The 18,769-nt window shown below is 51.2% G+C and overlaps 1 protein-coding gene across 2 annotated transcripts in view; it reads left to right on the forward strand.

Annotated features, from left to right (window-relative positions):
* DCAF5 (DDB1 and CUL4 associated factor 5) overlaps positions 1–18,769 on the forward strand; it is a 507,909-nt gene that overhangs the window by 222,142 nt on the left and 266,998 nt on the right. The window lies entirely within an intron of this gene.

The following is an 18,769-nucleotide window of genomic DNA, read 5'->3' on the forward strand; positions in this document are numbered from 1 at the left end:
GGAGCTCAAAGTCATATAAAGCTGGATGGTCATTTTCTAGCATTGGGTTTGCCCAGGTAGCCGCTACACCAGAAAGATGGGACAAAAGGAATGCAGCTTTTGTGATAGAATCGGGGAAGGCTTGGGGTCTGCACAAGAAGTGGAGCTTGCATTGGTTTATGAAGGTGCGGTACTTCCGCGGGTCACCCTGATAGCGTTCTGGAGCGGCAAGTGGGAAAGAGGTTGGGAGCAAAACAGGTGTGGGTGCGGAGGCCGGGGCCGGGACAGGTTGTACTGGAGGGGCAGGGTCTCCGAACTCGGCGTCTGTAGGCAAAGGATAACGTGTGCTTTGCAAGGCGTCTAAGCGATGGTGAATGGCGGTCGTAGCTGCCGCCATGTCGGTCCTAAGGGCCGCTACGGCCTGCATTAGAGCGGTCACTGGGTCCCCGGCGGAGGGATTCATACTCTGAACGGCCAAAGGCTTCACAGTCTGTTATGGACTTGATGGTCGTGCAGAGTATAAATACCTCCGTCCCCAAGTACCACACAGACAACACCAGAAATACTGCCTGTGCGATCTTTGAGGCCACAGGTGGAAGTCCGTCGAGCCGATTTGGGAACAGCCGGAAGAACCCCTTGAACGCTGTAAAGCAAAAGGTTAGGCAGTTATGCACAGAACAGGAAGGACAACTAAAGACACAGGTAAGTTGGTGCTGCTTACCTATCTGTACAAGAGGTGGCCCAGAGATGTGAGGAAAGGCTGAACCCCGGAGCAGGAGTTGCTGGAGGCTAGGAATATGGATAGGTAAACACCTAGAGTGGAGGCCGGAGGCCAGGTTACCAAACAGACAGACGTGATCCGTAGAGTATCCAGAGACGAAGCCGAAGTCAAGTAAACAAGAGGACCAAAGTTCGAACAGGAGGGTGAGGCAGAAGCAGTCCGTGGAGCAAAGCGTAGGTCGGCAACTGAAGATCCAAAAGTTCGGTTAGTAGAAGGGTAATGCGAGGCAATCCGTGAAACAAAGCGTGGTCGAGGCACAAAAACAATCCGTAAGTATCAAAAGCGTAGAAGTAGCGTCACGTGATCCAGGAGGAAAACAGCTGTGAAGCAACGCTCCTTGTTTCCGGAAGTCTCTTATATCATTTCAGGGGTCACGTGATACGTGATACGTGACACGGGAGCGTTGCTGCGTGAAGGGCAATCACGTGATCCGTGACGCGCGGGTCATTTCAGGGGTCACGTGATACGTGATACGTGACACGGGAGCGTTGCTGCGTGAAGGGCAATCACGTGATCCGTGACGCGCGGGTCTCCGTGAGCAACGCTTTGCGTTGTAGCGAGATGTCAATCTCCAGTTCAGCTGCCAAGAACGGGAGGGGCGATAAACTCCGGGTCTGCCATGCAGTGATCTGACAGGATGGTTGAGGGTCAAGGGGTTACGTGGACCCAGGTAAGTGTGTGGGGTAGTGGGAGACGTAACAATCATGGCCCAGTGTTCCAACTGAGGTTATAAAAGACCCCACCCATGGAGCTTCAGGCAGTTGCCAGGATCTCTACTGCAGGAGGGCCTCATAACACGTGTCACTTTAATGAGGTGTTGCAACACTTACCTGCCTGGCTTCTTGTGGCTAACAAAACCATTTTGAGCGAGTAATAGAAGGCAGACTCTGCTCTTTTCAGTAGTCACAATACACAACAACGTCTGCAAATTGCAAGAAATATATAGCAATTTGGACAGCTGCTACCCAGTCTGCGAGGCTTTGGCTGTTCCTGCAATCCGTCTCCTGCGCCAACGAGTCTTGAGGAACAGGCTGCTAGAGCCTGGCTTGAGGACCTATCTGGGAGCTTTCAGGGCCCAGGGAAGCTGCAGAGCTCCGGCCACGGTCCAGCAAGACAAACTTTGCCGGAGCTTCGCTCCATCTTGAGCCAGCCCATTTTCTACCCTACCCTACCCTACCCTGCCCTCCACCCATCCTAAGCTTACTCTACCACTGTGTAAATGTGAGGCAAGACCAGCTGCCTGGATCCATGGGCAGCTTGTGCCAGCCTAGGAGCTCCACCTGCCCAATATGGACATTGCTTTCAGGTGCGATAGCACAAAAGTGCCCCACCAACCCAACGAGCTTTGCACTTGGGAAAACGGCGCTATATAGGCGTTCTTCACTGTCTGAAATCCAATACAAACATACACGTACATGTACAAATCTAAATACGGGGATACTTGCCGCTGCAGATTGAAGGGTGAATACAAGGTCTCAGGTGCGAACTCTACTTAAGACGCTTTCTGCTTAGTTTTGTCTTCTTGATGGACCTGCTGCACTTTTTATGAAATCCCGTTTATAGGCCTCAGGTGGTGCTGAGGGGGGACGCAACAGCACCTTGTGAGACATTGGGGGGCGACCCTCCAATTGGATATTGGAAGCATTTTATTTTACATCCCATGAGAAAATAATTGTTTACAGAAATGAATGCATTTTACGTGGTTTAAGAGCTACAAATGATTTTTTTAAAATGTGGGACTGTCCATTGGTAAGATACTGTAAAATTGAATGTGGCAGCCTGGGACATTCCACGTCCCACAAGTGGCTTTCCCGAGTAAGGACAACACTTTAGACCCCCGTCTAGTCTACATGCACCCCTACATTGTGAGACACATCTGGGGCTGCGGGAGCTGGCGATTGCTGAAAGGTCAATAGTAACTTCTCTCCGTCCAATGCAGGCCTTCAACGGGGGCAGAAGGGGAATAATCTTGTAAGGAATGTGCATAGTGTGCATTGCACCAACCTTGGCCATCAACAGCATGAGCACTTGAGCCAATTCCAATTGGTAATGGGACATTTGGAAATGCTAAATTGGATAGGGTTAAAGAGCAACGGCTTCGTGGCGCGGGGACAATGTAAGTGTGTACCAGGTGCCCCCATTACTGCCACTTGGGCCTCATTTTACCACACCTGACGTGAGGGTTGGGGGTCTGCCTTCCACAATGCATATCTTCACCTTAATCTACACTATAATACTTTGGAGCTTGCAATGTGAGCATTTTCAATCAAATTGCTTTGCAGATGCAACCGTAAAATGTGCCTTATTAAGACATGTACCATCCGTCTAGTGTTCAGATGCAAAGCACGTGCACTTTGACCTCGTGGTTTATGGTGCAGGTTTAAAGATTCCATTTACAGCCACAATGGGGTTTGCTTTTCTATGAATTTAAATGCAACATTACGTTAATTGGCTGCACTGCAAATGCCATGTTTAATGGTTGTCTGTCGCCGCCCCCAGTGAACTCTGGCTGCTGGAAGTGCGGGCATACATGCATGCATACATACTCGCCCGTCTGTGATTGTTGCCCATTAGCAGATGCACCAGCCCCCAATAAAGGGGCAGTGGCATAGTGGGCTGCCCCTCAGGTTTCTTTCTGTCTCTACTCCTCGCGAGGGGAGGTCGGAAAAGGAAGGGGCGGAGCCAGGTAGGCTGGGAGCAGCCTTCCTGGTCCGGGCCGGGAACCATCCCGGCCGCCAAAAGAGGTGTACTGTACTGTACACCTCTTCTTTGAAGGCCGGGATGGTTACAGATTTATGGAAGTTAGCAGACTGTTCCTGGTAGGAAAGGCTACCAAAGGCGGGGTTTAACCTGGAAGGACTTAACTGGAAGTGACCTAGTTCCTGCGGAATTAATGTTAAACTGCAGTGATGGGTTCATCGGTTGGGAAGCCCTGCAATGACAGAAGGCCATCTGGAGTTCTCGAGGGGCATTGGCATTGCCAAGCTCGCCCGTAAATTAACTCTTCAATAAAGTGGACTGTTTTTATTCCAGACAAACAAAATGTCTGTATTACTTTATTCATGTAGAGTATCCAGAAAGAGGGGGGTGGTCTTAGTGGGGGCTAGCCTCGCTATGTGCGCTCTGGCTGTCTTTGGAAATGTAAGTTCCATTCATCCTAACCCTCCATTTACATGGACCCAAAGCTTTTAGCCGTATCATCACCGAGGCTGGAAGGCTCGCTTCCTAGAGTGGAAAAGGCTGCATGTGTGCAGCTTATGCTCTGATTCTGGCTGGAAAGCCTGTAAAGACCAGACATTGCTGGTAGAGACTGCACAGTTGGCAGGATCATGATGTTTCGAGGGCATGTGGTTGGCTAAATAACCTGTGCTCTCGGTGTTTACACTTAGCAGCACAGTCCCTGGCAGCGTTTTGGTAGTCCAAGTGCAACAGTGGCCCCAGACCAGTGTAGTTTGGTCCTCATGCTGAGAATGGTTTCGGCCTGTTTCCTAATGACCCCCCGCTGCTGTGTAACTAGGGTTGGATATAGACACTCACTGCTGCTTGCTCTGGGATCCTGGCCTGCTTTGGAGAAGCAAGCCCGTGCCTCGCCGCTCTGGAGTTCATGCCTGTAACTTGACGCTATTGTACTGTTTGGGTTCCTGTGCGTACTGGCAGTGCTTGTGTCTGTCTGACATCGCTAATCGCAGACGGGATCTGAAGGCGGTGTGATCAGGCGCCACGGACGGTAAAGCGATATTAATCTCGACCACAGGCATGCGATCTTCCCGCTGCCACCGCACTGCCCATCCATGTTACTACAGCCCTGGTTGCCTCTCCACCACCTGCAAGCCTGCCGGGACTGATGGAAAACAAATCGGTACCCATGAAGCAAAACTCTGCCCCTGGGCTGCCAAGAGGCCCCTCGTCATGCTTGATAATACTTGTAGACAGTCAGTCCCAGCTCCTTAGAAAATAGTACATGCTGGGAGCAGACACAGGGCATGGGAGTCAGTTTGGGATCGAATCCCATCCTCACTGCAGAGTGTCCTCCGTGTCCTCTGGGGGTATCAAGTCCGCAAAATAGATCCGGTTTGAGGACGCAGAGACTTCTCAGGTTCCCCGCCCCCATGACTGCTCCTGCGATGCACTTGTGCTGCTTCTCTATACTACCCTTTTCTTAACAGGACCGTTTATTCATGTGCTGTGTCTCTTAAGTGATCACAACCAGCCAGAAGGCAACATTTTAACGCTACATAAAACTCCAAGCCAAAGCTGTAGGCTTTTACTTAACCCTGAACCTCCAGTTTAGGAAGTTGCCTTCCACCAACACACATCTGTAATACTGGCCGCAATCACGAACTCTTGATCTACACTGTCCGGTGGAGATCTCCAAAGCCAGAAGGACATTGCATTGGCCACCACTCTTAGAGGGAGACCCGAACAAATGTAGTCCATTCTTATCTGTCAGCCAATGTGGCCCGCTAGTCTCCTAGCCGCTTTCTCAACTTGTCTACTGGCTTTACTGCAGTTGCTCCGGGTCAAACTTACATCCAAGATACCCCTGGACTCGGCGCGCTATATAAATGAATAAACAAAGAAATAAAAATAAACAAACAAAGGTACCTTATTATTTGCAACACGGGTAGGACATTGACATGTCCCTCTATGGTGGGAGCTTAGGTCCATCAGCAGCTAAAGCCCTTCCATTCAAGTAGCTCTCTGGCTGGCCACCTGCGCCAAGAGCCAATCTCTGCTACTGTGCCCTGCATATGTCTGCCCACTACCACCCGCATACTGGCTGGGCTGCAAGTATAGCGCCCACACGCATGTTGGATTCCAGGTAGGAATGCCATTCTACAGTAAGCCATTAACTACCCTTTCGCTGGTAGGCCTTACCATCCACTGCCCTTAAGCTGGCGCAATCTATGTGCATAGCAACAAAATGTCCTACTTCTGCAACTAAAAAAAGGTTCAGATACTGCTTCAAAAGCATTAGAGAAGAAAAGGGACGGGCAATTGAAGCACAAATCACACACATTTAAAATGGAGGAAGTTTACAGATAAGTAGGGCGCTCTGTATTTATTGTTAACTGGTTTTTACATATCAATGGAGATGGGAAAACTATTTGCTTTCTGTATTCATTTATAAAAATGGGAAAGCACAGAAACGCAGGTCTTTCTGCTTGGTTCCTTGTGCTGTCAATGGTGCTTTGAAGGCCAATCGCATTGTAGTTGTATGAAAAATAGTATTAAAGTTCATCAAAATGTTGATAGCATATATGTTAGGTCAGTAGCAATAACAAGAGGAGCCATGCATTGTTATGGTAGAAATGGGTCCGACATTTATAGGGGCGGGGATGGTGGGGGGGTAGGTGTGTGTTTGTTTTTAAACTGAATTTTTTCTTTTGAATAAATAAATAAATATGCTGGTTGCGAATTATGTTTTTATATGACCAGTAATAGATGTGGATAAATACAGAAAAAAATGGGCAAAAAATAAATGTGGATCAGTACAGTCAGAAATGATAGAAAACTAAATACCACAGCCTTAAATATAAGTGACAAAGGTGAGAAGAAAGGTAACCTGGAAAAACGGTGCACCAGGACACAATAGAAGCAGAATAAAAGGAAGGAGAAACAGCAAAGGGCAAAAGTCAAAAAGGAGAAATGAAAATAAGAACATAGAAAAATACGTGAATGACAGAGACGGAAACAAGAAATGAACATATTTTGAATAAAAGTGTTGCACCCTGTCGGGCAGCGACATAACTGTACATGCAGTAATGGCATGCCGATATTTACATATAACTATTAACACATGTAGCTAATTGGATGATAAAGCTCTGATGGAAACTACATTCCTTGTACATCCTGTGGCAAAAGCCATCAGGGGTTCTGCTGGCACTTCAGAAGTGGGCGCTGGAGCAAAGCAAGTCAGAATGCCCGGCGGGCGCTGTAACCAGCGGTCCCATTGGTCCGCACCTCTCGTCTGTAACCAGCTTTCCTATTGGTTCGCATCTCTCGTCTGTGTGTGCGGTGGAAATGTGCTGTCCGATCCCGGAGTCAAGGCTGAGATCTGAAGGCCCGCATGGTGTATTATCGCGCGCAGACACCACCGTGCCTGGGCCCAGGTGTGTGTGGCGATAGTGATCTCGACCACAGGCATGCAGTCCTCTGCGCCTGCCAGCCTGCCATTGTTCAGAGACTCCTAAGGTGCTGCACCCGCCTAACGAGCAGTGGGAACGTCGACAGTTTGGGCACTGTGAAGGATAAACAGGACAGCGTCCGAGTGGAGAGGCAAACGGGAGGGACGAGGAGTTAATAATGGTATTGGAACTCCTAATTGTTTAGAAAACGGTGTTTTGTTTTATGTTTGCTTAGTTTGGTTGCAAGTCGTCTTTGCTGTAGTGCAAGTTGATGGTTCGGATCACGATGAGAGCTCTTCGGGTTTATTTTGAATTCATGTTTTCATACACTGCTTTCCCCCCTTTGCAGTGGCATCAGATGGCTTTGAGGTTAAGAGCGTGGAGAATGTGGGTACTGCAGAACCCTGCTGGCAAGTCCCAGCGGGACTCTGGTGGCAGGCCAGGTTGGGAGTCCATTCCCTTTTTATTTGCATGGCGCCTATACATCAAAAGTGTTTTCAGGCACCACAAGACAAAAGATGAGGGTCGGGGGGATCCTACTCGGCCTTGTGACATTCGGAACGTGCAAGTGCAGTAACAAGAAGAGCGAGGGGTAAGGGAAAGGTCGGGCAAGGGATGGGAGAGACAGAAGTGAAGGGCAAGAGCAAGGGGGAGCCCAAGGGGGCAAGTGCCAGGGGAACGGGGGCGCAGGGGAAGACTGGTCGTAGGAATGCCTAGCCTCGGTAAGACTCATAGGGGACACAGGCAACCAGTCACAGCGGCAAAAGGAGGCTAGCAAGGGAGGGGGAGAGGGAAGCAGGAGGAGAAAAGGAAGGTCTTGAGAAACTTCTGGAGCTTGAGGAGATCCGGCTCAAGACGTAGAGGGGCAGGTAGGCCGTTCCAGTGGGAGGCTCCTGCCAAAAAAAGAGATCTACCCCCCCCCCCACTATCTGCTTGGAGAAATGTGTGATCTGCAGAGAGTTGGAGATAGAGGACCGAAGAACCCTAGCAGGGAGGTATTTTGGGAGACCGAGTTGAATGTAGTGAGGGCTTAAAAGTCAGCCACTGGAACAACTTCAGTGTTCATATTTTCAAAGAGTTGGTGTTGTTCAGTGAGAGCCTGGGTCAAGAAATTGGGCATCAGCCAGTGGCAGTGCCATGGTACAGAGCACCCCCTGTGACTGAACGCATTTCAGATCCCAGTAAAATTGAGACCTCTTCTTCCAGACTGAGGCGAAGAAGGAGAAGTGGCAAAGGTTCAGGCCTGGTTCGTGGAGGGATCTGCCTGGGAACAGGTGATGTTGAGTCGGTGAGTGGACAGTAGCTTCAGGGATGTAGTGGCCTCTCGCTGATTTATAAGCATGGAGGGCCACCCAAACCTATTCTGGGCTATACAGAGTGCTTTAAAGTTGGCTCTTTTCTGATCAGTTGACAGTGGAAGGGATTAAAGGGCCAGTGTGATGAGGGTCGGTATGACGTGTCCTGTTTGTTGAGAATCGAGGATGATGCTAGAGCAAAGTTCTAGGCACTTTGGAGTTTTGCGATTGACGTTGCTAGGAGCACCCTGTACAGGGATATGACTTAATCCACGTAGGACTTTTCCACTCTATGGACCAGAGCGATGCCATGGAGCATGACGAGTAGGGGTCAGTGGTCAGTTTCCTCTCATGATGTGCAGGTGATGGAAGACCCTTCTGTTGACAGACTTGATGTGGGGGTGAGTCGGTTTAGAGTCATATACTACCCTTAAGTTGCACACTTTCTACCCAGGTTGTGGCGGACAGCCCGTGGAGCCAGGCCATCTGAAAGGAACGGTTGTTGGGTCAGTCAAGCCCACCAGCATGTCTCCAGTTTTGGAAGCCTTAAGGCAGTGTTTGTGTTGGTTCATCCATAGCCGAGTGTGGGATAGGCAGTTCCCTACGCGATTGCTTTCATCAGTTCCCTGTAGAGATTTGTGTGTATCTGAATATCATCGGCACACATTTCATATCCAACGTGGAATTCAATAATGTGTGCAAATGGGGCTGGGTGCATTTTAAAATGGATCGGGCTCTTGCGGATACAGAACCATGGGGACAGTACCATGGATCACGGATTCAGCCCCTGAGATCATGGGGATATTGGATGAGGCCCCTCAGATCATCAGAGCGGAGCCTATTGGCTCCGGTGAAGATGCGCAGGAGAGGAGGAATGGGGGCAAAGAAGGCCGGGCGGCCTGGTGCGACTAGCCATGCCTGGCCAAGTCCATCGTTTTGTCTTCTCTATTGAAGAGATGTTCCGTCTTGGCGCGCTCATACTCTTCCCCAGAGGTGGGCATGTGAGAGGAGATGGATCTGGCAAACTGCACTTATTTCAATGGATTCTGGTCACCTTACTGCCGTTGTTCCTCCCGTGTTTCTTCTATGGGCGCCCCGCAGTGCTCCTGTTACCCTCCCGCCATGTCCTCTCACGTGGCGCCGGTGGGGCCTTAGGGCCCCTTGTCCCCTTAGCCACCATATTTGCTTCCCTATATGCGGCCCCGGGTACCCCTTCACCCATATTGGTGTCTCCGCTCCCATCATCTTTCCGTGCATCAGATGCAAGACAATGGACACGTCCATTTGCATCCTCTTATGGGGGGTTTGCCGTGCATGATTTATTCCCTTCTTTGAAATTGTGATGGATTTCGTTATGACATTTATGGGGGAAGAGAATTTTCAAATACGGTATTCCAGCATGGAGGACGCCTTGTTATGCGGAGGGGATGATGGAAGGAGATTGATTTGTGGCTCAGACAACGTTGACTTTGGTGTGCTAGGAGGTCCTATCAGTAGAAATGGATGTGAAGGTAACGTTCATGTAGGTCTCTGCGAGGCAGGGCCCTGAATCAGTCTGCATTGCAGTGTGGCATTCACCAGCTGCAGCTCGGCTGCCAGTAACTGAAGCCGACTGCAGTGCAGTGTGGCAATCACCAGCTGCAGCTCGGCTGCCAGTAACTGAAGCCGACTGCAGTGCAGTCAGGAGCTGCAGCTCGGCTGCCAGTAACTGAAGATGACTGCAGTGCAGTGTGGCAGTCAGGAGCTGCAGCTCAGCTGCCAGTAACTGAAGCCGACTGCAGTGCAGTGTGGCGTTCAGCAGCTGCAGCTCGGCTGCCAGTAACTGAAGCCGACTGCAGTGCAGTGTGGCAGTTAGGAGCTGCAGCTCAGCTGCCAGTAACTGAAGCCGACTGCAGTGCAGTGTGGCGTTCAGAAGCTGCAGCTCAGCTGCCAGTAACTGGAGCCGACTGCAGTGCAGTATGGCGTTAAGCAGCTGCAGCTCGGCTGCCAGTAACTGAAGCCGACTGCAGTGCAGTGTGGCAGTCAGGAGCTGCAGCTCAGCTGCCAGTGACTGAAGCCAACTGCAGTGTGGCATTCACCAGCTGCAGCTCGGTTGCCAGTAACTGAAGCCGACTGCAGTGCAGTGTGGCATTCACCAGCTGCAGCTCAGCTACCTGTAACTGAAGCCGACTACAGTGCAGTGTGGCAGTCAGGAGCTGCAGCTCAGCTGCCAGTAACTGAAGCCGACTGCAGTGCAGTATGGCGTTCAGAAGCTGCAGCTCAGCTGCCAGTAACTGAAGCCGACTGCAGTGCAATGTGGCGTTAAGCAGCTGCAGCTCAGCTGCCAGTAACTGAAGCCGACTGCAGTGCAGTGTAGCAGTCAGGAGCTGCAGCTCAGCTGCCAGTAACTGAAGCTGACTGCAGTGCAGTGTGGCGTTCAGAAGCTGCAGCTCAGCTGCCAGTAACTGAAGCCGACTGCAGTGCAGTGTGGCGTTAAGCAGCTGCAGCTCTGCTGCCAGTAACTGAAGCCGACTGCAGTGTGGCATTCACCAGCTGCAGCTCAGCTACCAGTAACTGAAGCCGAATGCAGTGCAGTGTGGCATTCACCAGCTGCAGCTCAGCTGCCAGTAACTGAAGCCAACTGCAGTGCATTGTGGCAGTCAGGAGCTGCAGCTCAGCTGCCATTAACTGAAGCCGACTGCAGTGCAGTGTGGCATTCACCAGCTGCAGCTCGGCTACCAGTAACTGAAGTCGACTGCAGTGTGGCATTCACCAGCTGCAGCTCGGCTGCCAGTAACTGAAGCCGACTGCAGTGCAGTGTGGCGTTAAGCAGCTGCAGCTCGGCTGCCAGTAACTGAAGCCGACTGCAGTGCAGTGTAGCAGTCAGGAGCTGCAGCTCAGCTGCCAGTAACTGAAGCCGACTGCAGTGCAGTGTGGCATTCAGCTGCTGCAGCTCAGCTGCCAGTAACTGAAGTCGACTGCAGTGCAGTGTGGCAGTCAGGAGCTGCAGCTCAGCTGCCAGTAACTGAAGCCGACTGCAGTGCAGTGTGGCGTTCAGCAGCTGCAGCTCAGCTGCCAGTAACTGAAGCCGACAGCAGTGCAGTGTGGCGTTCAACAGCTGCAGCTCGGCTTCCAGTAACTGAAGCCGACTGCAGTGCAGTGTGGCATTCAGCAGCTGCAGCTCGGCTGCCAGTAACTGAAGCCGACTGCAGTGCAGTGTGGCATTCACCAGCTGCAGCTCAGCTACCAGTAACTGAAGCCGACTGCAGTGCAGTGTGGCATTCACAAGCTGCAGCTCAGCTACCAGTAACTGAAGCCGACTGCAGTGCAGTATGGCAGTCAGGAGCTGCAGCTCAGCTGCCAGTAACTGAAGCCAACTGCAGTGCAGTGTGGCGTTCAGCAGCTGCAGCTCAGCTGCCAGTAACTGAAGACGACTGCAGTGCAGTGTGGCAGTCAGGAGCTGCAGCTCAGCTACCAGTAACTGAAGCTGACTGCAGTGCAGTGTGGCAGTCAGGAGCTGCAGCTCTGCTGCCAGTAACTGAAGCCGACTGCAGTGCAGTGTGGCGTTCAGCAGCTGCAGCTCTGCTGCCAGTAACTGAAGCCGACTGCAGTGCAGTGTGGCATTCACCAGCTGCAGCTCAGCTGCCAGTAACTGAAGCCGACTGCAGTGCAGTGTGGCAGTCAGGAGCTGCAGCTCAGCTGCCAGTAACTGAAGCCAACTGCAGTGCAGTGTGGCAGTCAGGAGCTGCAGCTCGGCTGCCAGTAACTGAAGCTGACTGCAGTGCAGTCAGGAGCTGCAGCTCTGCTTCCAGTAACTGAAGCCGACTGCAGTGCAGTGTGGCAGTCAGGAGCTGCAGCTTCAGCAGCCCTTCTTCTGCCTCCTTGACAGGTCTGTAATTTTATCTTTGCCCTCTCAGTTCCTCTTCTGCCAATTCTTAGGGGAGAAGAGTCGCCGAGAGCAAGTAGCGAAGTTAATTACATTTAAATATTAAATAATGCTGGCTAGGGATTATGGGGGTTGAAGTCCAAAACATCTGAAGGGTCACATGATGAGTAACCTAATGTTATTTTTATGAGATTGGCAGCTCGTATAGTGAGGAATATAACGCATGAGTGGATAGAAAAGTACTCTGGGGGGAACAAAGTGGGAAAGAGCACAATGATAGAAAAAAATAGGTGTGAGAGAGTGGAAGAGGAGGCGATAATGCAGCTTCCCAACCTCCCTCCTCTGACATCCCTCCATTCTTTGCCTCGCCGCCTTTTGCTTGTCGTCTGTCACTCCATCCAGGGCCGGCCTTAGTGGCGGCAGCGCCCCGGGCAGAAAAAAAAATGTGGCGCCCCTGCATGCCCCCTGGTGATCCGGTGGGTAGGGGTGCCCCATTTTTCAATCAGCGTCCTTTTGCTATTAAATCTCCCCCGCTTCCGAGAGTGGGACGCAAATATGGGCACCTGCCGTGCCTTCTCCCCCCTCCCCAACTCAAGCTGGCGTGGCGGTGGGGTTAATGGTGACCCGGGCGGTCGCCCGGCTGCCATGCCCTGCCTCCATCCGTACTGTCCAATGGCATATTTACTTACTTTTTAAAGTTTTAAAAGTCAGTAAATTCACTGTTCTCCGAGGTGAGAAATGTGACCGCTTCTTGCCACCCGAGCCCGGGCTCACGAGAACCACGCCCCTAACTCACGCGATCACTCTGCAGTGCCTACCCGTAAACGAAGGACCTGCCAGGGAAGGGCTGAGCCACCATAGCAGGGCAGAAGCGACGGCAAACAGGAACAAATAAAAAAGCCCTCCTGCACAAGCAAAAAGAGGAACAACCATCCTGCCAGAACAAAGTCGCACAGACTCTGCACTACTCCGGGCGACATTGCGTTGCCACCAGCACAGTGAACGCCCTGCTGACCTGCACGTGAGCAGCAGCAGCAGTCTGAGGGACCAGGCACCTCACGCGAGAAGCCTGGGGACACTGCAGGGACACTGTGAGTACCACGCAAGAGCTAAAGGGGCGACGCCGCAGCGATAAAGAAAGAAAGCAGCCACACTTAGGTACCTCCCTCTAGTACTCGCATCCAAAAAGCCGGGTGACGACCACAGGACAGACACTTCGTGCAGCACATGCCACAGACAGAAAGGCAGATGGACAACATGGCGTCTGACCTGGCCACGTCCCCAGCAACAGCTCAAGGCCAAGGACAGAACCCTGGTACCAGCAGCTGGCTGGACACGACCCGAGGCACGTTCATGAAGCCGTTTGAACCATTTTGGGCCAGAGTGGCACTCCACTGGGAACTCTGGATTCAGCAGTTTGAACTCAGCATGAAATAGAGGAAAGTCCTAGACCCAGAAGAAAAGCAGACCTTGTTGATGCTTAACCTAGGCATGATGGCTCTGCAAATGAAATTCAAACCACGACTAAGTCCAGACTTCGAGAGGTTCAAGATGAGCCAGGCATGACAGCGCCAAATGAGAACATCAACCACTTCCACGGCTGCCTCTGGGAGATCCCGGATGAAGAATTTGCCGTCTGGCAACAGGTCATTATGGCCTATCGTTGGAAAAGCTCTGCAGACAATACTATCTGAAACAGACCTACCCCTCGAACAAATCCTCGGCATGGGATGCCAGAGAGAAAGAACCAACGAGCATGTAGCAGAGATGAAACAAATGATCAGCCGACTGCTGCTCGATACAGAAAACCCAGGGAACAGCATCACCACCATCAACACCCTCCCACAAGGGAGAAGCAAACAGAAGCCAACACTTGGGAAACCTGGATACTGCCTCTGGTGCGGAGGACAACGACGCAAGGAAGAGCCATGTCCGGCATTTGGAACCTCGTGGCACAAATGCAGGAAATTGAACTATTTTGCAGCAGTGTATCTGAGCTCCAGAGGACCGAAGGAGCTGCAAATGCCTGACACGTCCAGGAAATGGAGGAGTGATAGAGACCAGAGACACCCCCCAGACACACCGGCCTGCCAACAAGAACCTCGACCACATCGACCGCGAACACACATCAGACCACAAGCACGAGCGGTAAACGCTGAGGACGACGAAAGCAACAGTAAGGAGGAGGAACAGTCGAGGAGGGACTCCTCCCCAGACTGGACAACCCGACATAGGAGAACGAGGAGAGAAAGAATACACATGTTCTCAGCAGTCAAACCATTAAGAGGAAACGGTACACAGAACACAGTCACACCGCAGTTGTGTAGTGATGGGAGACGAGACACCAGTGAAGATGACGACTCTGGGGCCACGGTGAATGTCATGCCGGCCAACAAATATGAAGAACTTCGCCCGCTCCCAGCCCTACAACGAAAGTCGGTGCAGCTCTTCTACAGGTGTAAGAAACAGCTACAGACTCGCACATGGGGAAGAAAGCTGCAGAATACTCATATACGTAGTAGATGCAGGGATTGAAACGCTACTAAGCTGCCCAACAGCAGAGAAACTGAAGCTCATTCACTTCACCTTCGCTATACACACACACAAGTAATTGACCGCTTATTGGAAAAGCATGAGAAATTATTCTAGAGGATTTGATGCCTGAAGGTTCGCACTGTGAAGCTCCACGTTGACCCCATTGTGGAACCAAGAGCTGTCGGACACCTGTGAGTACCATTTCACATGAGGGCAGCTGTGGAGGCCGAGCTCAACAAACTAGAAGACCTCCACATCATCGAAAAAACCACAGGGCCGACACCGTTTTCAGCAAGCTAGAGGTCAGGATACCACCAGATCCGCCTGGCCAAGGAGTCCCGTTACATTCCGAATTTTTCATCTCATCTGGGACTACGAAGATGCTGCAAACTCAACTTTGGGATCTCATCTGCAGCAGAGGCTTTCCAGCACAAGCTCAGGAAGGTGTTGCAAGATCTCCCTACGGTCACAAATGTGACTGACGACATTCTGGTTTATCGGAAAACTGACAAATAACACAACTCGCGACTGGCAGCGGTACTCCAGCGGCTTGAAGACTCAGGGCTCACCCTCCATACGGAGAAGTGTGAGTTTGGAAAGCCGACACTTGTCTTCTTTGGGTATTTCTTTACTTGAGAGAGGAGTATCCACAGACCCAACCAAGGTGGCGGAAATCAAAAACGCCCAAGCACCAACCAGCACCACAGAGGTCCACAGCTTCCTCGGGATGGCGACCTACTGTGGGAGGTTCATCCCTAACCTGGCCACTACAGCCCCACCCCTGCGGGAACTCGCCAAGACGAAAACCGCGTTGTAGTGGAATGAGACACATGAGGTTAAATTCCAAGGAATAAAAGACTCACTGTCCAGAGACTCCACAGTGGCTTTCTTTGATACATCCCGTGAGACCAAACTACTAGTAGACGCTAGTCTGGTCGGGTTCGGAGCAGTGCTGACCCAAAAAGATCGAGACGGGACCATACACCCCATTGCGTTTGCCAGCCGGGCTCTCCCACCGACTGAAAGGAACTACTGACACATTAAAAAAGAATTGCTAGCCATACTGTGGGGTGCCGACACTTCCACATCTACATTGTAGGGCACCCAGTCAAGGTGCTAACAGACCACAAGCCACTGGTGCCCATAGTTGTCATGCCTGCCTCCCCATCCGGTTCCGTTACTAAACCCAGGCATCCCTGTTTCCTTGCTTCCTCAGCCTTGAGAACGGCTAGACCGTTCTACACCCAATGGAAGCTGTTCGGGAGACGCTAATGCAAAGGTCACATGACCAGCAGACACGTTTCGTCAGCGCGTCGGTCAGACGTAAGTCAGCTGACACTATTTAGCAAGACGGAAGCCTTGCAACAGCGCTTCTGATCGTTATTGTTACCTCGCGTTCCGGAGCTGTTTCTGCTACTTTCTCGCAGACGCTACTTTCATTTCAAGGTGCGGTTGCCTTCCGCGTCCCTACGCAGTTCCCGGGAACAGTGCAGCTCCTCCTTGAGCTAGCTGCTAATTGCGCTCCTACGTGGCTCATTCTCTCCACATTCCCGCAGAGTCCCGCTCTGCCTAAGCCATTCCAGACTTTCAGAGTCCCGCTCTGCCTAAGCCATTCCAGACTTTCAGAATCCTCCTTGCTCCAGTTTCCCACGATCCTGCAGAGTCCCGCTCTGCCTAAGCCATTCTAGACTCTCAGAGTCCTCCCTGCTCCAGTACCCCACGATCCTGCAGAGACCTCTCTGCTCCAGTTCCACGATCCCGCAGAGACCAGAAGAGCCCCCCTCTGCCTCAGCCAATCTAGACTCACAGAGTCTCGCTCTGCCTCTCTTCTACCGCCTAAGGACTTGCTGCTCTTGGACCAGGATTCCTCTTCTCTCCCGCACGTGCACTGTACTCTGGACGCTTTCCTGTGTGCACCAACTCGTCTCTAGTGCGGCCCTCGTTCCGCCCGGGTTAGATTCCTCACTACCCTTTCCTGGTCGTTGTATCCTCGGACCCTTCAGACCATCTAAAGAGACTTCCTTGTCCTTACTTCCAGGTCAGTGTTTACAACTTAGGTTTTTATTGCCCTTCTTATCTACCAGCATTCTAATCAGTTTCCTCTCATCAACAGCCTGGTGGATCTTGGTCCTCAAAAGCCCTTCTCACCAATAGCTCTCTTTGACTGTTTAAACTACTAGTCAGAGAGTGACATTGATTAGAAGGTTCCCTTTGATACACTACGCCCTACCTGTCATCTTACGAAGATAAGAAGACATCGAGTGTATCCTTTGTTTCTACCAACCCGTATCCTTTACGAGGGCCATTGTATCATTCTCCTGTGTCCATTGTGTTTCGTTGTTTCAACCCATATCATAACAATAGTCCAGGGATCTGCGCCTCACCCACCAGCAAGAATAGAATGCTGGATGCTCCAGCTTCAGCAATTTGACCTGGAAGTGCAATACTGAGCCGAGGTAGACAAACCGGCTGACTTTCTGTTGCGACACCCAACACCGGCTACCGTGAGGGAGTGTGAAGCTGTGAAAGAACCGGAAGAACAAGTCTGTCACATAATAGCCTGTGCCTGGTCAAAAACGATACACTTGCACAAAATGATAACAGAAACAGACAAGGCCACCTGTCTCCAGATCACAAAAGAGGCCATACTAACGGGAGAATGGAAGAACTACCTCTCAGCGGTGGCCCACTACATCCCACAAGCTCAAGAACAGATGCATATCCTTTTCGTAATCTGGCACGAACTGTCAGTGTCCCCAAAAGGGCTAATACAAAAAGGGTACCGCATTGTAGTATCCGCCAGCTAGCAAAACCGAGCACTCCAGCTAGCGCATGAAGGCCACCAGGCGATGGTAAAAACACAAGCATTCCTCAAATCAAGGGTGTGGATGCCACAGATTCAACAAAAGGTAACCCCTCTGGTGGAGGCCTGCACGTCATGCCAAGCAGCTCGCCGGCTAGGTCCCCCGGAACCAATCGCCAGCTCACCTCAGAGTGAACACAGATGGGACGCTGTCCGCATAGACTTATGTACCATTCCAAACAACGCATATCGCCCCGTGGCCGTGGATGAATTTATGAGATATCCGGAAGTCGGGCCTGTGAGATCCACTGACGTGACCTCAGCAACAACAGCGCTGGAAAAGATGTTTGCCATTCACGGGATACCATCCTCAATCGAGAGTGACAATGGCCCGCCGTTCGGGAACAGAGAATTTAAGGTGTTCCTCTACAACATGGGAATACGACACCATCACATCACGCCATACTGGCCCAAGCTAACGGGGACACCAAAAGGTTCATGTCCTCGATCAACAAAGTAATGCAGATAGCCAAAGGCCGCCTGTGGCTTTCGGAGCTCTACCGTTTCCTCCGATCATACAGGCAAACCCCACACTCATCCACCTTAGTCAGCCTAGTAGCACTCATGTTTGGATTCCCCATCCAAGTAGGACTCCCCCTTACCACACCTGGAGCCCACTGCAGCTGGAGAGCGTGGCCGTGACGGCCCATTTGACCAGGGTAATAAAAGGGAGCTAGAAAGCCCACCAAGGGTTCTTTCCTCCAGTAAAACCTTTACTGCCTGAGTGTCTAGTCATTCGCTCCTCAGCTCCGCGGCCCGTGATAAATGCCCGGACATCATAGTTTGCTTAATGTTCGGATTTCAGGATCTAGGTCCGAAGACCGCAAACATAAGACCAAAGTTGTGAAAAGGCCGACCCCCGCAAGGTTTCTATTATGCCGATGCCCTCCATTTAACCCCTCCAAGGCCGTTCACCCAAGCTTCCCCCTTGCCTATACTATATCCCTACCACAGACCCCTTTTAAGCCCTTACTCCACACATGTATTTCAATGTTTTTTGAAGTAATTATTTCTATGAAAATTACTTCGAAAAAGAACCTGTTGGTAAAACAACGTGCCCAAATTACTCTGTGTGACGACGCTAAGTGACGCAGTCTTTCGCTCTTTAGATCAGGATTTCATGAGGTGAATGTTTTTAGAATAATCTTGGCAGAAGCCCATAAAACTCTTGGCCTGGTGGTTTGGCTCCTACCTCATGAATCCTCTGTACTAGTGTAAGTTTCCATTTTCTGTCGATAGCGCTTAGCTTTGGGTAAACCATCTCGTTTTTTTGGCAGATAAGGAAACGGAATGAAGACTTGGCACGTGCAGCGCTCTACCCAG

This window comes from Ambystoma mexicanum, chromosome 14, assembly GCF_040938575.1.
Source record: "Ambystoma mexicanum isolate Mex_15411 chromosome 14, UKY_AmexF1_1, whole genome shotgun sequence".
In the NCBI taxonomy this organism is placed as follows: domain Eukaryota; kingdom Metazoa; phylum Chordata; class Amphibia; order Caudata; family Ambystomatidae; genus Ambystoma; species Ambystoma mexicanum.